At 36.0% G+C, this 25,167-nt stretch overlaps 1 protein-coding gene across 21 annotated transcripts in view; it reads right to left on the reverse strand.

Moving 5' to 3' along the window:
• Nucleotides 1-25,167, reverse strand: part of MAP2 (microtubule associated protein 2) — a 294,399-nt gene that overhangs the window by 198,570 nt on the left and 70,662 nt on the right. For 20 of the 21 annotated variants that reach the window (XM_066233547.1, XM_066233546.1, XM_066233545.1 and 17 more), the window contains exon 2: nucleotides 13,920-13,976. The exons of the other annotated variant lie outside the window; for it this stretch is intronic. The gene's annotated coding sequence lies outside the window, so the exon portion shown is untranslated. The remainder of the gene's footprint in view (nucleotides 1-13,919; nucleotides 13,977-25,167) is intronic. 21 annotated transcript variants of the gene reach the window in all.

A 25,167-nucleotide genomic window follows, 5' to 3' on the forward strand; every position in this document is an offset into this window, starting at 1 on the left:
TGACTCCTTATCATTTTCTAGTAAAATACATATTTCTTTTAAGAAATTAGACTAAAGAGCTGCTTTGGCTTATGAAAAGACCATATTCCTAAAGGTAGATAGAAATAAACATTAAAATTGATTCTAAATAGAAGTAAAGAAGATAAACAGGATTTTCAAAATGAAAATCTTTATGTCTCAAGCATCTAGAATGCCTTCAAGGTTTCCATGGCAACTTTTCTAGAATACTAAAATTAGCTGTGAAACATTTACTCACACCATGTTATGTAGGCTTTTGATACATTAAACTGTTTCACTGTATTTTTTTTAAAAGCCCGACTAAATTGTGAATATACAGCAAATGGGAGAAGACCACTGACACAAGTCATTGTTGAAGCAAGTGCAGCTTTTGTCTTTCTAATTAAGAGAAGCCTTAAAAAGCAAATTTGAAGGGGACTTTTCATTTCCGCTAGCTTTCTTTTTCTGTGTATCCATAGTTAGTCATAGCTTTTCAAAATGGAGTTTTATAAAAAGTTACACCTAAAATATAAACAGCACTAAGTGCTTAACACTGAAGCTGTAGAAGACAAATCTGGGAATCTAGGGCACTTTCATCCTTAATTCAGACCATCTGGCAAAAAAAAAAAAAAAAAAAAAAAAAAGAAAAAGAAATAAAAGAATAATAAAAGGCCAAATAGAGCTAAACAGGTCTGCAGATTCTTCTCATGCCGTTTGAAGAGATTTGTTATTTACCGAGTTTCTGAAGGGCAAGTGCATTGCAGTTTGACGGATTGCTGAGTGTAACAGGGGTCTCCGGTGGGGAAGAACAGGAGACTGCTGCAGGTCAGGAGAGGTGGGAAGGGAGACACAGCTTGCAGGTTCAGCCTCTGACACTGAGAAGGCCAGGCAGAAGGCAGCCCAGACAGAGTGGTCAGAAAGGAGATGTTGGGGAAAGCAATACAAAGGGGCACACCAGGCACTGGGAATAACCAAAACAGCAACCCAACAATAGCAATAGGAGCGACAGTGACATTCATCAATTCATTTTAATAAGTACAAAACTTAAAATGCAAGGTTCAGAGAAGACAGTAATGAGAAGGCATAAATGGTCTCTGACTTCAAGGAACTTAGAATTTAATTAATAAGAGAAATGAGTGTTGATGAAGGAATGCAAACAAAGTGAAATGTCAGGGTAGGTCAGAGTTAGGTTGTTACTGGAGTGCGTAGCTGGGACATTCAGCCCAGTGGAGGGAAGGCTTCCCAGAGAGCCTGTTGTCTGAGCGCGCACCGAACAGAAAGAGAGAGAGAGAGAATAGAGAGGAGGTGGTGGGATATGAGGCTGAAGAACTATTTGCTGATACTAATTTAAGGTGAATACAAATTTTTTTGAGCCTTATCAATATTTAATTTGAGCCTTATCAGTTTTTATATTTAATTTGAGCCTTTGAATACAAATTTTTTGAACCTTATCAATATTTAATTTGAGCCTTATCAGTTTTTTATATTTAATTTGAGCCTCATCAATATTTAATTTGAGCCTCATCAGTTTTTGCATAAGCATATATTTATATCATATCTAAAGAAAGATTCAGGCAACCATAGATAAGAAGAAAAGGACAACTGTAAATCATTAGAGTCATGACAAGTCTTATTTCATCACCCATATTGGTGGACTGCTGTCTCTTTAGTTTATTGGTCTGTATTTCCTGTCTAGAAATTGGAATATGTTTGAATGAAACACTTTTATTTCTGAAGGGGTAACATCAACTAAAACTTTCCCTGCATGAGGAAGATATAAGATTTGGCCAAAGGTAAACAGACAAAACGAATTTCATATAGAGCTTTTAAAAAGACCCTATTTAATAAATTCTGCTAATAACGATTTCTTGGATTGAGGTCTCAGGCCATGCCCGTCTCATCAGGAGAGACCTGTAACAGCAAGCCTCTTACCCATGTGAATAATTTTGTAACTTATTTATACTGATTTGAACCCTTGATCAGTGACTTCAAATCATAGAATACTGGTGATATTCACAGCACTTTCAAGTTATTTTGAAAAGTATTTGTCACATTTCTTGAAACATCATATAAGACAGGGAAATATATTTTTTTCAATCTGAGATTGAAGATTTGTCAACCTATTTCAAAGACATGATTTAGCATCATTTTATCCTTCTCATTTATTCCAGCTCACTTTCCTTCCTCTGCCTTTAGAATTCAAAATGCCGTTTCATAGCAAATGCTATCATTTTTGCTCTGGCATGTTTATAATGTCCCTGGCTTCAGAAGTGCGTGACCTTGACGTTCTGCTCTAATTATCTCCTGGACTCTGTTATTCTCTTTTTTTGATATCATCTCCCATCTCACAGATGAGATCCAACTGGTGAAACAAATGGAACTCCATCATTTCGATCAAAGCCTGGCAGAAATGGTGCAGAAATGAGCTGTCAGGTTCCTCTGGTATAAACAGTAGCTTAGCAAAGGGCTTTGTTACTTCTCTTAACAAAAGTAAGCAGGAAAATATTTCCTCATTTGAATTATTTTTATAAAGACCAGCTTTCTGAACCAAAACTCTAAATATATGGTCTGTCAAAATATTTTTGTGTCTGATTTATGATTTTCCTTATATGAAGTCTTATAAAGCTGACCTGAACTACATTATTAAATAGTTCATCTCTCATTTATTGAAAAGAATAATATCGTGGGGGCTCTGGTAATCATGTAAACAATAACTATTGAATTTAGCATGTGAAACTTCTTTAAAATATGTTATAAAATGGAATACCTAAAGGTTAAATTCTTGATCTCAAACTCCAGATTTCCTGGCTTATCAGGTCACGTAGGCCGTGAATGTGCTTCTTAGGTTACCTCGGAAAGGCAGAGTTGCCACTACAGAGTTCCAATTCAGCAAAGCCTCTTAACTGTGCTTTCTCTGGAAAGTGGGAAGGACAGATATCAATCATTACAGTGGAAGCAATTTTTTTTTAAAGAGGATTAAAAGGTTCATAAGAAGCAAGGTGAAGAATTAAGACAGATCTATGAAGGTAGGAGAAAAAGGTTATGATCCAACATGACATCCTTTATTGTTAAGATGTAAATTGTGTCCTTTCTTAGTAACAAAAAAAAGGGATGGGGAGATGGAGGAACTTGACAGGTGCTGCCCCAGAATGGTGTTGAAAAGCCATCAATTGTTGCATTTTTAAGTTGTTAACAGAGGAGAATAAATCATTGGCAAGCTCCACATTATATTTAGATGTGTCAAATACATGTGTAAAGCTCTAACGCACTTGTTGGCACATTGTAGTGCTTACAAAGCATTTGCTTAATTAATTAATAATGTCCTAAGTGTCACTTTACACAGACTGGAAATAAGGCTAGCCTGCCTCAATACTAAAGTAGGAAATTATGAAAAGTACTGAACTTGACGTTGGAAGCAAGTTAGTATAATGAGAGATTTTCAAAAGAAGATGCAATGCACTATGTTTAATCTCATTAATCTTACTGTCATTAATCGATATCAATTCAGACAGTATTGACCAGTTACTGTCACATAGCCCAAAATGCAATTTAGCATGAACAGAGTTTTGCTCATAAGTGATTGCATGCTATTGGCCAAATTAAAAATAAATCCAGTAATGCATACAAAACTTAAAACAGTGAGTCTTGTACAGTCTGAAAAGTATAAGTGATAAGCAGCAAGGTAAACAACACTGATAAAATCCATCCCATGAAACTATAACTATTTAACCTGAAGAAATAAATGGCTTTCTGAAAAGGGAGACAGTTTGCCTTGTTAAAGGATGACTCTGAAGGCCTGAGGCTGTCTGAAGAATTTCCCCTTAAATACCTACCCTTATAATTTGAAGTTAGTCCTTCACCTCCAAATTAATAAAACAAAACAAAATAATACAAAATAGCATTTCTGCTGGAAAGACTGAGCCCTTGTGACTTTCTTTTCTTTTTGCATAGAGAACCAAAATCTACGTTCTTTATTGGTCATTAGCAGAGTTTTCTCCATACTCTTCTTTAGAATGCTAATTTTACACACACACACACACACACACACACACAAAACTGAATTTTCAACTCTTCCTACTAACCTTAAAGAGAAAGTTGAAGGGTAAAAAACCTACATGGGGAAAAGAATGCTTCCATTAAAGCATATGGGTCTTAGCTCTATATGTGTCTATGTGGGCAAGTAGAAACTATCCTCTACCCCATAGGCTTTGCTGGCTGCTCTAATAACCAAATCAGGATAAGACAGAGTAACATTACCCAGATTTAATTACAAATGTATGTACGGGAATCCACATATACGGGAGAGTCAGAGGCCCCACACACAGGAGGAGGTCAGAGACAGAAAGGGAAGATGCGGTCTATTGGGCACTCTGTGCTAAGGATGAGGTAAGGCACCTTGGCGCTTCAGAGAGGAGGAAGAAAGGTCGTTTGTAGATTAAGAAAAGCAGATGTTCAGTAATTATAAGCTTGCCCTGCCCTATAGATAGGCCATAAAAAGTTATTTTTGATGATAATTCTTATTATGGGCAGGCCTCTAATTTAAATTCTTTAAGGAAGAAGTAAAAGGCTCTCATGAGTCCCCAGCGCCGTCCTGGGGAGGCCCGTTCTCAACCCTGTATATACATATTAAGAAATGAATCATTGGCTGTCCTATAAGGAAACCTGGCCTTCACAATCTCCTGATCTATTTATCATCAGCAGATGCTCACTCTGGGAGCGACCTAAGCTCATAATTGCAGTGATTAGGGTCACGTGACCTCCAGCTTGCGTTGCTTTGAAGAAAAAAAAAAAGGCAGATGGCCAAACATTAGCATTTCAATGAGTACCCAGGTTCTTCAGTTGAGGAGTTCACTTAAAAAAGGAACCAGAAAGCTGTGAATGCCCAATCTGAAACCACTTAAAGAATAGTTTATGTTCTTTTCATGCAGTCAGTTCTCTCTCCACAGAAACCCACCTTACGGAGGCCAAATCTGAGCTTTATCACCTGCTCGTCACCCAGCAACCCGATGGCTGACTGTGTGGAAGGAATGACCCTTTTACCAAATCTTTCCATTTTAAAGCCTATTTTTGTCCGTTTGTTTTAGAATATATAGTAGTATATTCAGACAACCAAAACCATTTGTTGACTATTTTTCTTCGGAAACAACAATTTTATTCATTGTAAGGGGAAATAAACACAAATTAAAAATAAGAGGCTTAATTTTCTCTGTGGGAAATAAGGTTAGAGACTTTGTCCCTCTCCTTTTTCTGTCAGAGTTTCTTTCACTGTCCTTTCAAATGTATGTAAATCTTTGTAACAGTTCGTTTAAGCCTGGGGCCATTCTCACACTCCAGAATGTTTACTCAAGTGTCTGGGAGCCTTCTTTTTTAAATGCAAACATAGAAGGGAAAAGCTCATTATCTCCTTATTCTTGTGGGAGAGTAAGAGTCAAACTTCCTGGGTTCCTTGCTCCAAGCTGTAAAACAACTTCCTGTCATAAAGATAGAGAACTTCGTCTCTCCTCCGGTGAAAATCAATTAGCTTATACAGATGGTCACCCCAATTGCCAAGTAAATTTAGTCCTCTTACCTGAGGACTATCCGTTGTTATCTTGAAAGCATGTATGTAATGGGTTGTATCAGCTTGGCTATATAAAAGGGTGAACTTGCTTTAGGTCTTTACAATCTCTTAGCAGACTGCCTGTGATAAGCATCACTGGAATTCTAGTTAATGCTTATTCAATAACATAAGGGTTTTCTTTCTCTAATACCTTTATGGAAAGAATTTCTGGGTTGGGAGAAGTTTTTGTTTTTAATTATATTTCCCCAACAATTTCAATTCAAGTTAACCCCCTTCCCTGAAGTGGAGCCCTTTGAGATAAGATAAATCATTTAAATGGTAAAATATCAAATCTCCAATGTAAAGTTTAATAAAGAAATATAGTACTTAATTCTACCACTCCATTTACTTTATAAACAAGCTTGGTAATATCTATACTAAAATAAACAAATTCAGATAGCATGGATGTCACTTGGAACATTTAGTTCTATGTGTCAAGATATTGATGTTTCTTTCCTTTCACAAAACCTAATACAAAACACATAATTTAGTAGAAGCTTTTAGAACAGACACCCACATGAATATTTCTCTATGTAGAAATTTCGTGCACAAAAGAGCACGAAAAATCTCATGACGCATTGGATTTTTGCTCATAGTTTAAAAAAACAGATACACATAAAAGCAGTTCAACCACTATTTGTGGAAAGAAAAATGTGAAAGACTGAGACAGAAAGAGAGAAGGAAGGGGTGGAATCCAGGTCCACACCTGTCCTGTGCCGTTTCATGTTTTCTAACTTCCCAGTCAGTCCTCAATCCCTTCTCTGTGCCTTGGCTTCCATAGACCCCTTTCAAGAAACCCACTTCTTTCTCCCCCACTTCCTATTATGCTTATTTAAATTCCATTCACCTTTAAACCCAATTGAAATTTCCTTTTTTATTTTTTATATGAGGTCCTTGTAAATAACGGTGAATTATAACTTCGCTGGATCTCTCTAGAAAGTATGTCTGTACTTAATGTTTGATTATATCACAACTTATTAGTTACTCTTTATATGCATTAGTTTTCCCTTTCTTCAACTTGACTGCAAGCTTTCAGAGAACAAGAAAACCATTTTTAATTCTCCTAAAAAAGCTACAGAACCCAGCACTCAAATGAACTACAAATGTATGCTCAATAGTAGATTTCTTAATAACTATTCTGTTTCATTGAAACTGCAACTTCTTAAGTAGGCTTACTTCAAATTGCGAAGATTTCAACATGAGAGTACAGATTTAGTATCCATGATTTAGAAATACTATCATTTATAAATTCCTATGAAACTATGACACTGAAGAAAACAATCTGGTTTCCCAAAGACTAGACCAGGAAAAAAAAGGTCATTGTCTAGGCTGCTTTACTTTTATTTATTTATTTCTTTTTGAAAAAAAAAATTGAAAAACTTTTTCTTTTGTAATCAAGCATTTATCTGCGACTACAATATTTTACACAAACTTTTCTTTTCCTTGGGGACACTGCTTTCTTACCCCCCACTCCACCCTCACCATCTTTTCACCCTGTGAAGTGGTGTATTTCCATGTGGGGTCCCCTTAGCTAATGACTCCTGAATCCAACCAAATGATACACTGCTTAACGAGGTGAGTGGGACACCATTTATAACAGTGTCAAATGATGAAATAATGAAATAAGTGTCAAGAACTACACGTGTGTATGTCATCTTTTCTGAGATAAATAATGAACTAGTAAAAATATCTGAGCAAACCATGATATGGAAGGGGTGAAGATACTCTATCTACTCCAGAGGCAAACCATTTACCAGAGAACACTTTCAGAGAAAGCCAAACCAAATCAAATCACATTTCAAAAACTTTTTATGTCTCCCACTGGCATATGATCATATATTACAGTGACCAAACACATATTTCTAAAAGTTGTCCACACCTTATTGGTCACTGAGGAATTGACTCTTGCATCTTCTATGTATGTAATGATGAAGAGCTTCTGCGTTTTCTAAACACAAAGTTAGAACAACTTGGCCACTAGGTCTCTTCCTCCTTCTGCCACTGAGCACCTCAGTGATCACCAACAAGAAAGTTTACGAAAACTGCCTAGATGTGGGAAAATTAAAAAATCAACAATTATTCAGTGCTTACAATGTGAAAGGAACACAGTGATGTTTGATAGAGGGAAATATAAACTATTTAGGTAACTTCTCTGCAGAATTTTAATTTATATTCGATGCATGATTACTGAAGTACCATAGATATTTTAAAGTAACTTAAATAGCTATTAACATGTAGCATGTCGTTTTTTATGTTGTGCATACTTGTATGAAACAGAAGAGACAGTAACTTTCCTGCCACTGAAACACCTATATAATAGCCTAGCCTGAATATACAATTTCTCTTTGGTCATTAATTTCACCTAGTTTTACATGACTGCTCGTATATGTTTTAAACATACTAACAGTAGAAGGTTTACATCTTTATTTCCAAATAGTAAACAGGTAGAAAACCCCAAGGGTTATAAGGACAAAGGTCCTCTCCCTGTGACACAGTTGCCAGATGGTCTGTAACAGGTCCCTGAGTCCCTGAGAAATAATGGAGAGTCACAGCGAAATGAAAAAATGTTTGCATTTATCAAGTTGCCTATCAAGTTAAACATCCTGCTTACTGACCCATTATCCCATATTTCCAAACTTATTTGATTTTTTTGAAATGAAAGGAAACTTTGGGGTGGGGCAGGGAAAGTCACAATTAAAGGGAAGGAATCTTGTCATTTACTTTCCCTAATGGTTTCAGAAATGAAGCTCTCAATTCCTCCATGAAGACATCTGAGTTTCTCATCCCTGTTGTTCAATTGATTCTCCTTAATAGGGCTCACATTTCTTATAGCTGGCTTAAGACCCTTTAAAATGCCAATATAGTTTGTTTGTTTTAAATTAGGCTAGCTCATGCTTGCACCTTAATCTTGTACCTAGAGAGCTACTTCTGACAAGGCACTTATACATGACAATAGATTTAAGGGCAAGACTGAAAAAGTAATTTCCACTCTAGAGGTGAAACATCTTTAGGCAAAAGATATCAAGTTCACTCATTCATAATTCTAAAGATCAATACTTATAAATGAAACCATCACTGAATAGTGTATAATCGCATTTTATAAGCAAGTAATTACATTTGGATAATGTGTTTTTCTACTTTTTCCCCCCAAAAAATACTTTTCTGTATTTTAAAAAACATTTATATTTCACAAAAGAATAGTTTATTGTAAAAATTCTGTCTGGTTCAATAAATTTCTCTAGTATTTAAGTTCCAAATATCTACCTATAGTCTAAAAATTAGTCAATATAATTATTTTATTTTTGAACTATAAACTTTATTTGAGAAAGAAAGAGGCGGGTAGATATATAAATATAGCTGTAGATGCATGTATATAATGGACTAAGTGTTTTTTATTCAGTTCGTTGCTAGATTTAAAGTGATGGTAGGAAATATAAACAAAACAAAAACTCTAAACATAAACTGATAGTCATAAGACATAGAATAATATGGAATGAAGCCAAATTCACTTTGGTTTGTTATGACAAACAGTTTTCAAGTAACATTTTTAATATTGCTAAATAACTGAAAGGAATTAGTTGAGAGAAAACAAATAATTTTATCTTTTTTGACAGGAATACCCATCAAGTATACCCCAAAGAAAAGGTCTTGTATTGTTTACTGGCAAAACTCTCCAACGCCAGTACGCACAGCTATGTATCAATCTAACATATATATATTATATATATTAACATATATATTGTATTTTATATAATATATATAAAATTATGTTACATTCCTTTCTCTGCTAAGCAATTTAATTTTTAGTCTTAGATAAAAAACTGAGATGAAACTTAATGAGTTGCATGTTGATTTATAGAAACTGAGAAACAAAAAAAGCATATCCCCTTTTAATAATACTAAGTTCTTACTTTGCAATAAGTAGGCCATAAAAAAAATGCAAGATTTCTAAATGAATGAACTTCTTACACAAAAATAAAATGCAGTGAAATTTTTATATCCTCTAAACTGTCCTAATAAGATATAGGCCCAAATGGAAGTCATGGTATTCTTTAATGATGTAAATTGTCTACAAAACGATCCCCTGGGCTATTTTCCGAAATGGCACTCTTTCGGATGAATTCAGGAAAAGAATACAAGTTAACTTGGTCAGTGAATGAAATCCACAGAATTGATTTCTTACTCGTGGAGTGTGTATGAAAACATATCCAGGTGGCTGTCTTTTGTAGCCACTTGATACTACAAACATTTAGTTAAGATAAAAACAATCAGCTGAAACATTTTTGTTCTCACATGGAAAAAAGAGATTCACTGCTTGTTATTTAAGATATTTCTGGTTTCCTGTTTGTCCTCTGTAGCATGGCATCGACAAGCCAGTTGCCTCAATATGTCAAGATTTTGTGTCAAAATAAAGAGTAATTCTGAAAACGCACATTCCTAAGGTATTTCGTTGGGTCACATGAGGAGACGGAGAGGCAACAACTGAGTTTCCCTCTCACACCCCCTTCTACCTCCTTCCACCTCTTCATTGCAATGTCTGTAATGGGAAGAGATCGATTTTCCGAAAAAGGAAAAAATAAGTATTTATGATGATTCAGATTTCAGAAAGCTACACAAGAAAAAGCAAAATCTTCTGGGACTAACTGGTCTTTCCAGTCTGAAATGTGATTCTAGCAGCTTTGTGGCTCTCCTTAAAGTGAGAAACAAATAGTAAGGCATTCCACAAAACTTTCCCGAATCTCAAAGAGACTGTCAATATAATTCTGACTATGTTTTCATCCTGATATGGCTATTACATTATGCTCAATGTTGAAATAAAGTAGATTAACAAAATAATCACTTTTTTCATATTTTTATATTTTAAATCCTTCAAATGCAACGATAATCACCGTTTCAAATGTCTTTCAGGTGATTTGTTTAAGCTTTTTGCTCACCTTTTCCCATCATCAGGGAATACAGTATTTAATACTTGCTACATATACACTTACATATACATATAGAGAGAGCTATATATACATTTACATATATATAGCTGTATATACACTTACATATATATATAGCTATATATACACTTACATATACATATATTTATATATAGCTATATATTTAGTTTAGAGATATGTAATAAAATTGTTCATTATTGTTTCTAATCTCTATCATTCACACAATAAGCACTTTCTGGGTGTCCACTTCAAGGTCCTACCAGGGCAGGAGGGACAAAGGTGAAGAGCCCAGGTGCTAGACTGCCAGGGAAATAAGACATAGCCAGAAATAATTATAACATAAAGAAGTATAAAGCAACAGGAAGCAAGTTGAAGGGAAATGGAACTTCTCCCTGAGGCGGTACTGAAGGTTGACTACATAGTTGGTCAAAGATTTATTTGTCTTGTAGATTTTACAAAATGATCACCACTGTAAGTCTTGTTAACATCTGTCACCATACATAGTTACAGAATTTTTTTTATAATGGTAACTTTTAAGATCTACTCTCTTAGCAACTTTCAAACATGTAATAGAGTATTATTAACTATAGTCACCACACTGTACATCACATCCTCATGACTTACTTACCTTATACCTGTAAGTTTGTACCTTTTGACCCCTTTGCCCATGTTGACCACCTGACCACCCCCACCTCTGGCAACCACCAAATCTTTCTTTGTATCTATGAACCTCGGTGTTGTTTTAGATTCCACATATAAATGAGATCATGTGACATTTGTCTTTTTTTGTTTTGTTTATTTCACTTAGCATAATGACCTCAAGGTCCATCCATGCTGTCACAAATGGCAAGATTTTATTTTTATTATGGCGGAATAATATTCCATTTTATAGATATGTATACACACATATATTATATATTACAATATCTTTACCCATTCATCTTTTGATGCACTTAGGTTGCTTCCACATCTTGGCTATTGTAAATAATGCTGCAATAAATACAGAAATGAATATATCTTTCAAGTTAGTGTTTTTATTGTCTTTGGATAAATACCCAGAAATGGAATTGCTGGGTTATATGGTAGGCCTATTTTTAGTTTTTTGAGGAATCCCCATGCTGTTTTCTATAGTGGCTGCATCAAAAAGTGTACCCTCTTTTCCACATCCTTACCAACACTTGCTATTTTTTTGTCTTTTTTGATAATAGCCATTCTAGCAGGAGTGATGTGATATTTCATTGTGGTTCTGATTTGCATTTCTCTGATAAGTGATATTAAGCATTTTTTTCATGTACTTGTTGGCCATCTATATATCCTCTTTGGAAAAGGTTTACTCAGATCCTCTGTCCATTTTTAAATCTGATCGTTTGTTTATTTGTTATTGAGTTCCATGAGTTCTTCATATATTTTGGATATTAACCCCATATAAGATATATTATTTACAAATGTTTCCTCTATTTTAGTAGGTTTCCTTTTCATTTTGATGATGGTTTCCCATGCTGTGGAGAAAGAAGTGCACGGACATTTCTGACAACCCATTTCATATTTCACTATATCTATCTTGCTTTTAACTAGTAACACTAGATATTTTGCTTGGCTACTATTATTATAGAAAAATAAGTTTTTTTTTATGAGGGAATCCCTTTTTCCTGAAGCAAAAGAACATATATCTCTAGTTGAGAAAAGAATGGCAATTTCACTACATACTGCATTTTGAATGGAAAATCTGGTTGTTTCTGGCTGTTTCAGGTGGATTAGTAAATTTTTAAAAGGCCTTGCTACATCTAGCTGCTTTTCTAGAGGATCCGACACAGAAAAAACTTTTGGTATTATTTTTACAGTTACTGTTTTATTTATAAACAAAAATTTTAATTTTTTTCTTTGTTTATGTTTCTCTTAGTTTCTTTTTTTCTTAGAAGTGGGAAAAATGAGATGAGATATTAGGTTGCCATGTTGATCATACCAAAATACAAAAATTCAAAAATGAAAAAGACAAAATACAATTTATTTTTAATTAAAATAAACAAATTAATGATCCCAAAAACCCTGTGCATTGGAAATATTTCTGACTCAAAGATTTATACTTTGACAAAGATGTCATCCTACTGTAATTTCTGTTTAGCAGATGGGTAGGGATTGGCTGGGAATAAAAGTAGCAAAAAGTTCAAATCTTACAAAAAATTACATGTTTAAATGTGTGCAAGTTTACACACAATACACTGAGGACTGAATATGAAAGGAAGGCAGGCTAAGTATCTTCAATAAATTCAGCACCAAACTATATATGAACACAAATACTACTGCTTACAAATAAGGACTTTTAACTACAACTTGCGTAGACACTTTATTTTTTTTTCTTAAGTTGCTAATTATCAGTAGGCATGATTCCAACATGTTATATTTGTTACAATCCATACAAATTTGAAGGACAGCAAAACAAAGACTGTATATTTAAAAGAGAAATAATGGTGTGTATGTGTGTGTGCGCGCGTGTGCATTTGCAAGAGTACAATTGAAGCCGCCAAAGGTGCCTACTTACCACGTGCCTGATATGTGCTAGACACTGCAAATCTGAGGGTAGACACGGGCTCTAAAGGCTAACGTCCTGATGTGTGTAAGCATATTGGAAACGCCAGTGCTTTCCTTTATGTTAATTATCCATCAAAAGCCAATACAAAAAGATTAACAACACATGGCATTTTGCTCTTTTATGAGCAACAAAAGTCCTCATTTCAATCAGGGTCTATTTTGTTTTAAAGTCTGAATACACTTTCAGAGGAAAACATGGAAAGGATGAGAGAAGTGCTAAGCCCGCTGATGTGGGTGCCCTCTAAGACTACTATTCCACTAAACTCAGGTAAGCTGGTTTGGGTCTCCCATAAAACCAACTGACAAGAAAATAGAACAAAAAGGAACGACATCTTAAACCTCTGCTCTTTTAATTGAAATTTGCAATTGCTAAGCAATTCTTCAGCTCTACCATCCTCAGTAATATGAGTACCAAACCGTGAGCTTTAAGTGTTTTTCTGCCAATTTAGAAAACTGACCATTCTTTAAAATGTGAACCAACCTTGCCAAAAAGTCATTCTTTTGATATGTATATTTATTGAATGAATGAATTTGAATTGGATCTTTTTTTTAAAGACTTTCAGCTCGTAAAACAGGTGAAAATAAATGAAACAATAATCAAAGAGAGTGTAGTACTACAAAAACAAACACAACTCAGGAAAGCACATTTGTAAGTGCCTCAAGTTTGAAAGGTATCTAGTTTGCACTAAGTTCAGCTTTCTACCACACTGTGCACGACTACTCTAACCCAGCTGTCTAAAGGCCTGGGGGTCTCTCTATTATTTCACAGTTTATAATCAATGTAAACCTACCTTCAACCTCAATTCCAGCCAGCAGTCACAAGATACCTTGGATCAAATCAATTAAGTCTGAAAGATAAACAGAAAAACATCCTGTAAATTAAGTCAGTTGTCAGTTGAATGACAGTGTTTTTTCGTTTACTTAGGAGGAAAGTGAAGTTACTTGGTTCCTTGTACCGTAAAACTTACTGGCCGACACACATTCGTTTATAACAAGGGTATGCTACGTAAACTTATTTTCTGGATTTCACTTAGAAACATATATTCCACGACCAAATTAGGTCCTGTTTTTATTTTTAGCAGTTTTTATTTATTTAAAGAATACATCTCAAGATTGTACTATAAAACACCAGCCAAAAGTTTTTAAAACAAAAAATTCTGTACTCATTGTGCTAACATTTATCTTAAAAGATGTTTAATTAAAAATAATAAAGCTGATGCATTTGGATCCTTGATTTGATTTACCATCCATAGACAGTTTGCAGGTTTTTAATCCAGGATCAGTAATCTGTTTAAAGGCAAAAAAAAGTCACCAAAGACAATTTCAGTGGCAAGCTTTCCCATCGCCACATTGCTTCTTTATCCCTAAGCCTTGCCACTAATTTATGCCGAGAAACACATTCACAATTGGAAGTTACAAAGGTAGGAACCCCAGGCAACAAGCAAACTCCAAACTGCTGCACCAAAAGTGTGCCTGTGGTTTGGACAATCAGGAAAGAAAATAACTTCAAAGTGACATAGAGTGAAATTCTTTATGCTGGGGCATCAATGCCTAAACGTACAATTAAAGAAAGGTAAGTTAGCTTCCAGAAGTGTGTTTGTGAGTTAACTCGTTGGAAGTTAGAATATGTTCCACATGACATTGTTAGAAATAGTTCATTATTGGATACCTAGCTTTAGTTCAAAAGCTAAATTAACCTGTAATGGTAATTAGTTAATGAAAAGAATAGTCTAAAATAATATTCATCTACTTTAATGAGATCATAAGTTATTAGTATGGCTGTAGTAATCATTTTATTATGTATATGTATATTTAATCATCATGTATACCTATATATATGTAATGTTTATTAAAATATAAATGGAGTACTAATAAACAAAAAATGATTAGAAATAAAATTCTTTATTTTTAATCTTAAGGCAAGTGCTTGAGAAAAGTAAACTTTATCACAAGAGAATGAAATAATAGGTGGATAAAAATAATAGGTGGAAATTAAAAAGAATTTGAGGACATCTTGAGGGACTTTTAAGATTAATGGCCTTACTATGTCTGCTTCCACTTCAAGCATCTGATTTTATTTTACTCTCATACAATTTTTTTTTTGCTATAAACCCAACAGTTTCCAAATTGTGTATCATAATACTCTAAGATGTAAGAGTAAATTCAGAGAACGGTAAAGCATTTTTAATATATTAAAAAACACGGCAATATCCATCAGGTACCACACATACGACTAGCTTGAAGCAATTCACAGATTCAATATTAGATATAATATTCATTTCAATGATGCCATAATTTTCCAAAATTGATTTTTGATTATGTTTATGATATAAAAACACTGCACTGAAACCAATATGAGCCTGACCAGGCGGTGGCACAATGGGTAGAGCATTGGCCTGGAACACAGATGATCCAGGTTCAAAACCCCAAGGTTGCTGGCTTGAGTGTGGGCTCACCAGCTTGAGCATGGGCTCACTACCTTGAGTGCGGGGTTGCTGGCTTGAGTGTGGGATCATAGAGATGACCCCATGGTCACTGGTTTGAATAAGGGATCACTGGCTCAGTCAGAGCTCCCTGGTCAAGGCACATATGAGAAAGCAATCAATGAACAACGAAGGTGCCACAACCATGAATTGATGCTTCTCATCTCTCTTCCTTCATGTCTGTCTGTCCCTCTCTCACACACTAAAAATAAATAATAAAATAATAAAAAAAATAGGAGGATAATATCTAATCTGACTTAGGTTTGAGAGCTGGGAGGTAACCAACAGACCACATAACCCATTACTAAGTAATTATGGGATTCTAAGTATAAAATTAAAAGATTTTTTTCTTTAGATTTGCATGAATTATTTTTTTCTAAACGCTTGTTGTTGTTAAGACATAAACAGTCATTGTGTTCATTAATGGAACTGTGAAGCACTTCTTTTGGCTCAGGGGTACAGGAAAAAAGTTACAGAGATACTGGGATGCCATAAACTGAGGGAGTCTGGGAGACTGTTAAGCACAGTTTTTTGTTTTGTTTCATTTTTTACTCCATAAACTTAAAGAAAACAAACAAAAAAAGGAGGGCTATTAAAAAAACTATTAAAAAAGTGAGAAGAAAAAGGAGAGGAAAAAATATTTTCCTAAAATAAGAAGAAAAATCCTAAGAGAGTGGAAAGGACAGTGGTTCATCACACTGAGCAACCAGACACGTATGGTCATGTGTGCACACACACGTGCATGTGCAAGTACACTCCTGTGGGTGCAAGAAGTCATACACACAGACTCTAGGGGATGAAAGACAAAAAACAAGCAGTGGGTGCACAACATACATGTACTGTGAGGATTGAAAAATTTATTTTCCCTCTACCCTTCTAAACGCTTCTGGCTGGACTAATAAATTAACAGGAAAAAATGATCAAAAGTATTATGTATGTACACACGGGGCTCCCTAAGAATACGGGATCCTAAGACACATTGGGAATTGAGGCTTATATGACATTTGGTCTAAAGAAGGGTATTTCCAAAGGGAAAGTAGGCAATCTGCAGGCAGATGAGAAAGAGCAAACGTGAAAAATTCTTGCTGGACCGTCCAGTGCAATGGGGCCCTGAGGGGAGTCGAACAGACAGACGTTGGTTTCCCCTGCGAGCTCCCGTTAGCTTGTATTACACAGAGGTGAGAGCTTCCTTCCTTTGGGCAGGCAAGGGGAGGGTCAAAGCTTACTTCCGAATCACTTGTTTCTTTAAGATAACCAGCTTAAAATAATCAACATCTCAGAAACCATCTTTTGGGGTGATAAACTGCTTCCCCTCGGTACATGTCAGCCATGTTGATTATCAGTTATCATTCCCTAGGAAGAGGTGGTTCCCAAGTTGCCCGGTGCCATGGAAAGACCACAGAGAACCGCAGGGTTGTTTGTGTGCCGTTTTAAACCTCAGTTTGCCATTTGTCCACAGCCATTTCTTCCTCAGAGCCCATTGGCATACTAGGACAATGTCCTGATGGCTTTAATATTCTTTTAAGAAGATTGGATTTTATCTTTTCTATATGCACTCTCACTGTACACTTTCATAGTAAAAACGAAAAGCTTCTTGTAGAGTTTTTTTTTTTTCCAAACTCAGCCTTTATGTCTCAGAATGTGATTGGGGAAACATTCTAACTTGTCTCCACCACATTCCCACCCCCCCTCCCCCCAGCCTAGCCCCATCTCCAAAACCTCTAGTGTTTTTCTTTTAATACAGTACAGCAGAAGTCAAATATATACTTTATTTACAATATTAATGCTATTTTAGATACGTGAACCTTGTATTTGAACTCACAGGCTTAGCAAGAAAAGAGTATTAGTAGTGTAGTATTTGTTAAATGAATGAAGGTGCTTAGTGTTTTACTTTCCTGGTGCTTTGCCAAATTTAAAGAAATAGCTGAAAATTCCTTTGGGCAGAAATAAGAAAAAAGAATGTCCCATTATCATACCACCTAACTTGTATCAAAGATATTTAATGAAAACAAAGTTCTGAGGGAGAAGCAGTGTCCGTATTTTGACCTGATGGGGTGGACTCAAGTTCTCCTGGGGTTTTTGTTTGTTTGCTTTTCTCATCTTAAAGAGATCACTTCTATTTGCAGCACCAAAAGCAGCTGCTTTGTAAATAATTCTCTGTACTTTTTTTTTTTTCTCCTCCAGCCAACCCAGTGATTGAGCAAATAGGCCCAGAAGAGCGGAGACTTATGTAGCCCCAAGGCTCAGTCTGCACTGTGGACATCTGCCATTTCAAACACACGGGGCAGGACTTGCGTGTAGTATCTTGCTAAACAATGCCATAACATAAGCAGGGCTCAGATGAAATTCTTTATCAACAGGATTCAGCATCTGCTCCACGGCAGCTTAACTTATGAGCATTTTCAAAGCAGCACCTCTCCATCCTCTAAGGCTCCTTCTCCACACCACAAAAAAAAAAAAAAAAAAAAAAAAAAAAGGAAATGTCACAAAACAATCTTGAGAGTTCATTGCTAAAGCTTTTTTCTTTTTCTTTTTCTGAGGAGACATGATCTCATACCTACATGTTATAAAGCATACTGTGATGGTCGGATCAAATTATAAAGCCTATACTATAGCAAGCTGAAGTATGCCTGCTTACACCTCACAAGGAATAAAACTTAAAAATACCAAGCATATTTTAGCTATTAGATTAACAAGGTCAATCGTCCACTGAAAGGCCACTTTTCACACTTCCAATTCTTCTCCCTTCTTAAAGGGACACCTGAGTCTCAATTTACAGAAACGCTTACCATATGAGTAATAGAAAAGTTACTGCTTTGAGTTTCAAGTTACAGATACAAATAGAGGGAATACTGCAGTTGCAAGGCAAATTAAACATCTATTCAATGTTTTTAAATAAATGTGTTTTTATTTGTTTATCATTTTTATATTTTTAAAATCCATAGAAGTTTTTTGTCTGTCTATTTGTTACTCTAAAGAACACTGTTTAATATGTCAGGGATCCAAAGTTCTTTGTCATCCAGGAGCTGACTTAGAATCTAGTGGGATAGAGGTGGCTATGAAAAGACAAAAGGCCGAGGCACAAAGCAGAACATGCCTGCTGTCACAGAGAAATGCCAGAAAAGAGCTACCAGAGATCAAAGAAGGTAAAGGAATGAAATCCTGTTCTATAGATAAGGATTCACAGAAGGTGCATTTGAGCTGGGCCTTGAAAAAGGCAAAGGATTTTGATGGGAGGGAATGGAATGGGAAGGACACCAAGTCAGACAATGAACTCAGCAGAAACAAAGTAATGAAAGAAGCAAAGCCCAGGGGATATTTAGAAAAACTCCTGTAGTCCTACTTGGCTAGAACAACACACAAGAGCAAGAATTCGGTGAAAGGCTAGACTGGGTGTATATAGGGAGTAATGACCTTGAATGACAAGCTGAGGGTTATGTAACTAAATGCTTCATTTTGTTGTGTTAAAGTGAACCACAAAAGGTTTTATATTCAACAATTGCATAATTAGGACATTTAATCTGGCAACACTGTGTAGATTGGATCAGAGACCAGAGGAGATTAAAAGACAAAAGACCTTCTACTTCAGAGGTCCGTGTGAATGGTAATGACCAGTGCACTCAGGTAGAGACAGTGTCAATACAAAGAAGGAATGATACTCTTAACTATTGCACAGGCCAGTGTCTCAGTTCATCCTGGCTACCATAACTAAATACCATAGGCTGGGTGATTTAAACAATAGAAATTATTTTTTCACAGTTCTGGAGGCTGAAAGTCTGAGGTCAGGGTGCTAGCTTGACCTGGTTCTAGTAAGAGACTTTTCTTCCTGGTTCTTGGCTTGTAGACAACTGCCTTCTCCCTGTGTCCTCACATGGTCGTTGTCAAATTAGGGCCCAACATTCATGACCTTATTTAACATTAACTACCTCTTAAAAGCCTATCTCTAAGTACACTCACACTTGGGGGTAGGGATTCAACACAGTTCAGTCCATAGCAGTGTGTATAAGGGCTTACGGGTTGGTTGGTTATAAAAGGCAAAAGGACAGAGAAAAGGAGCCAAGAGAATTCTGAGGGTTTGATTCCGGCTACCACAAAGATAGTGTCATTCTTAGAAACAGGGAAAGCTGAAGGAAGATCAGGGAGCTGAGCAAGAGTAGAGAGTGACAGGCTTTTTTGGATGTAGTAAATTTGAGTTTCCGACAGGACAATCAAGGAAAGGTATTCATTAGACTATTCATGAAGCATATGACTTTATGGGATATGCAAAAGAGTGAAATCTTACTTTAAATGAAAAGAAAACAAAAAGGAATGAAAATTATGCTGATCTAATTAGGCTAAATATATGAAGGTAGAATCAGAAGTTTATGCGTTAAGTTCCAAATCATAGAATTAGCTTGTCCTGACAGCTCAGACTACAAATATTGAATATTTAATCACATTTTTGCCTTGATAGGTAGCTATAACATTAATATAGTACCAACTGTGTATAAGTCCCTATTGTTCTTAATGAATGCCATATCCTCCCTGCCCAGACTGTGGGCTGCTCTGGGTCAATGACCCAGCAAATCCATGTTTGTATCTCAAGCACTTAATGTGGTACATGGCCCAAAGTCAGGGATATATAAATGTGAAATGAGTCACTTCCCAGAAAAGGAGGCTGAGTCATGGGCACTCTAACTAATTTCGCCTCTAGACTTTGTATTATTCATATAAAACATCATAGGAAGCTAGGCACTAGGTACACCTTTTAACAGAATGTTCTGTCCTCTAACATGCTCACCGTAGCTGCTGCAACAATGGTTAGAAATAGAGGTCAAAGACAGAGATGATCAGTACCATGCTGGGAAATGCATCTCATTCACCAATCTGTCTGTCACAACACAGGAAAAAAAATGAGCAAGTGACACAGGAACTAGAAATAACAATAAGTACACATTCAAAATGAACAACTTTCAAATGTCTTGGTAATGAAATGTGTTTTTTTATAGTTTTATAAAAACTATAGTACAGAAAGTCCTCACCTACTGTCCTCAATAGGTTCTTGGAACTTCAGGCAAAAGACATATACCATACCATCAGCTAATTGATATAAGATCCTAGGCCATATTTCTGGTCACAACATCATCAAACTTCAAAATAAAAATCCAAAACATTTCAAATATTTAGAAACATTGAAATAAATATGAACTATATATACATTGAAGAAAGATGAACAGAAACAAGTGAGAGGATGACTTTCCAGCCCACTCATTCCAGTTCAGAGTTTCACTTGGCTGCTCAGGGCACACTTCCTTCCCTGGGCCACTCACACCCACACTCACTGAGACAGGGACAATTTAGACACAATTCATCCAGTGTGCCATCTTTGGGACATGGGAGGAAACCAGAGTACCCAGTTAAGCAACACAAGTTGGACTTGCGCAGGTCCACTTTCTGTTGTTGTTGTTTTTTTTCCAAAAAATACGTACAGTACTATAAATATGTTGTATCTTCCTTATTTTCTTAATAACATTTTTCTCTAGCTTAATTTAGGGTAAAAATACAGTATATAAGACATAAAATATACATTAACTGTTCATGTTAACATAAGGCTCCCTCCCAAATAACAGTTGGCTATTAGTTAAGTTTCGGGTGATTCAAAATTTAACATGCAAATTTTTGACTATCTACCTGAGAAGTCAGTGTCCCTAATCCCCGTGTTGTCAAGTGTTAATTGTGTTTTTTTTTTCCATTTCTGTTTTTAAATGAGGACACTGATGGTCCCTCACTGTGTAATTCCTTAGGAATGCCACTACATTCAAATTCAGGCAAAAACAACATGGGTAAACATGCTTCGGCAAAACTATAAGAAGAAAAAGACAAACATTTTTTAAATGAAAAGTACCCATTCTCCTGTATTCCTTCTCTAATTTTTATAGTGGTGCAAAAATTTTGGAAGACGGCAGTATTTATTTTTTAAGAGAATTTGCTGAAACTACCTTCAAGATCTACAGCAAAAAAAACCAAACAAAAAAACGCTTTTCATAGTCTCAACACAGGGCCCTCCTTTTCTTTTCTCTATTTTTTTCTTTGTAATTTTTATTTTATTGATGTTAGGCATATAAATAATTTAAGAAGTTAAGATATGCAAGGCCTTTGATGAAACACAAAATTAAGCAATAGGAGTTAATTTAAGACCTACAATGAATCTGAATAACAATGCATTTATTTTGATAATGAGGAGAAACAGCTGAGTGATGATGGAATCTGCAAAAGCCAGTAGCTTGTTTCTTGCAGTATGAATACCTATATCTGCTCACTCAAGTCATTAGTCTTTAAAATCCGAGGTTTCCTTTGAAATGGTTTTCTAGAAAAATGAATGCATTATTATTTGTTCAAAATCTTTTTAAAAGCACCATCTCATTAATAATTGGATTTCCTACTGAGTTTTGAAAATGGTGTGGGATACACATGAACCACCCATGGAATAGGCAATGTTTCTTAGGAGTAACATCAGATTGTCTTTTAATATCCACAACCTAGATTCTTCTCCAATTTGAAAAGAACACATTCTCTGAGCTGGACAGAAAGGTTATTTTGTCATCTCAGTGAAACTTGCATTTCAAAGGAAAACACAGCTATGGGCAATCCTTAAACAATAAAGTAAATCTGTTCCGCAAAGCTCTAATTTCCTGAAAACCCTAGTGAGGCACTAACAGCCAAACTGAAACATTCCACACATTTCTGGACCCACTTCTCTGAGTCTGAGGCTTTCTCCAGGGTGAATCTGGTGTATCGAACTCCTACAAATGTTGTTACAAATCATTTTCAGTGTAATTTAATTTAAAAATTGCAAATCCCCCCCAAAAGTATAAAATGTTTGTTATAAAGAACATTTTCATCTATTTTAATACCCTTGCTCCATTTCATGTTACATACAGGGGACCAAAAAAGAGGTCAGAATTTATACATAACAATGAGAAATCTTACATCTGGAATAACTGTAGCTATGGCAAAAATTAGAGTTTCCTGTAAGTCTGAAAGCATTAATGTAGGAAACAGATCTGTTGTTACTGCAGGTTAAATACTAAGTACTTTCTCAGACTCCATCATCCTTCAACAATAACAGTCAAGGGTTAAAGCTTTCATTTTCCCCGAAGTAGCAATTTACCCAAAAACATTATAGGGGAGTGAAAACAGCTTAAATTAACTTTGTCTCTATTCCCTATAATTCACATATAGGCAGTCCTATAATAATACATTTTTTCAATCATGTATTTAAATCAATAAGGAAAATACTACAAATAGTGGTTAAATTCCTAATCCTGTTGATTTAATCCTCAGTATAACTGAATTACGGTAGCATAGCTAAATGGAATATTTATGGCCTAATTGTGATCCCCGACACAGCTTCCTCCTAATTTTACTCTAAGAATGTTTTCTCAAGCAAATGGAGTACAATTGGGAGTTAGTTATTTACCCGTTTTACTAGTGGCTTTTGAATACCTGCTTCATGGCAAGCACTTTTCTAGGGATTGAGATGTAATAGTGGCCAGTAAATTACCAACAAGGTTCCTATTCCTGCCCTTTTGGAACATGTATTTCTCTATTAAAACACAAATAGATGAAGAGAATCGTGACTGCTAGGAGGAAAAGAAAGCAGGTTAAGGGCTGAGAGAATGAACGATGGTTGGGAGCTTTCTCTACCTCCAATTTCAGCAGCAAGAAAGAAGTAGAAGCTGAAATTACACTGATCAAAGCAGCAAAACCTAACGTCGCCCTATGCCCTCTCCAAGGGGAACATTTCAACCAGCAGATCCCTGGTCTACACCTGTCCTTAAGTGAAAAAGTGTAAAGGTAACACATTCGTGTGAATTCTGAAAGGGCACAGAAAGTACAGTTTGGGAACTACTGTGGTGCTTTAGTGGTCACGCAGGTGCAACACTAAAACTAACGCCTTACATTTGTAGGACTTTGAGTTCTTCCACATATAGTCTTGCTTAGTCCTGTACACTAAGATACCTCTGTTGACCTAGATTTAGTTGGCTCTCAAGAATGACACCTGCTTCCCAATGAAAGGTAATCTTTAGTAATGGGCTATACTCAATTGTTAGCTTGCCCAAGTGTCAAATGTCATATAACTAAGAAAATAATCAAATGACAAAGGAAAACAAATGACCTAACTTTTTATATCGTCATGCAATGAAAAGTTTCCAAATAGTAACATATACTTCATTTCCAAACTTTTGACATAATAATAATAAAAACAAAGAAGTCACAGAAGGTGGTTCCTATAATCCATCCACAACAAATTGATTAAATCTTCTTGTTTGAGCCAGGCACAAAATTATTTACAATTCCATTGGCTAGAATTTCTGCTGGTACATAACATCTTCAACCACTTAACCGAGAGGGAAATGAGCTCTGACAGCAGTCAGGCGACACGGAAGGGCTGTCCCATTTGACTCGCATGAAGACAGCCGGAACTAACCTGTACAGCAGGTCACCTTGCCACGTCTGAGAGCACTCAGCCATCGATGGACCTAGTGCCACAGCAGAGTAACTATATACACTCTTTAGCAGTTAGAGAGAGTCAAAGGCCTCTCCCTGTCTGTAATGAGGAAGCCAATTACCGACTTCTGTTGTGTGTCACAGTCACAGTCATGCGGTACAATTGCTACTGTGTTTCCCTCTGCCCATTTCAGTGTGCCTTTGGGAACTGGCTAGAAGATTTAAGTTCTTTCACAGGAACATGTTTTTAACTAATAGCTGACAAGGGACATTTAAATAACCGAGGAGCATTATTTTTGGGCCATTCCAAATCAAGACCAAGTTGCTAAAAAGACAGATTGGAAACACAAAAGAGGTTATTTCCAGACTTGGAGTAATTTGTTTCCAAGTAAATTTACTGAGAAAGATAAGATTCAGTGCAACGGTGCATCAAAGAAACTGCCTGGACTTCCTGGTGGTTAATATAAGCTACTGACCACATATCAGTCAACAGTCCCTGCTGTGAGAGGCGGCTGAACCGCCTGCTGCACTCAGGGGCAGTCCATTCACTGTCTGCACAGTCAACACAAACAAACCCGCAAGAGTCAAAGTCCTTTTCTTTTTCCAAATGCAAATGAATTTTTCTTTATATGATATTGTACTTAGGAAGATGAGAGGGTGCAGGGTCCTTACTCTTGGAAAAGAGACTCACGCTCCAGGAGATTAAAGGAAAGTCCTAATGTCACCTAAACTGTCAGAAACACCGTGAGGTCCAGCACCGAGTTTCCTGACGGGATGATAGCCTGGGCACAGCTAAGGAACTGGCAGAAAAGCCGCACCATCCATCTTCTGGAGAAGCTCAGAGGCCTCGACAAAAATCTCTCCCAGCTGTCATGCACCTTTCCAGCCTCCCATGCGTTCTGTTAATGCACCGGTGCTAAAAAGATGGTTCAAAGGAAATGGTGTATGCTCTCTGAAGGCAAAACACGCTGACGTGGCTTGGCCAGTTTTCAAAAACTTATTCCAAACTCTGGCATTGCCATAAGGGACTTTGAGCAGTGAATTCTAACATTTTGGTTTCAAATTT

The sequence above is a fragment of the Saccopteryx bilineata genome, chromosome 5, assembly GCF_036850765.1.
Source record: "Saccopteryx bilineata isolate mSacBil1 chromosome 5, mSacBil1_pri_phased_curated, whole genome shotgun sequence".
NCBI classification, from domain to species: Eukaryota; Metazoa; Chordata; class Mammalia; order Chiroptera; family Emballonuridae; genus Saccopteryx; species Saccopteryx bilineata.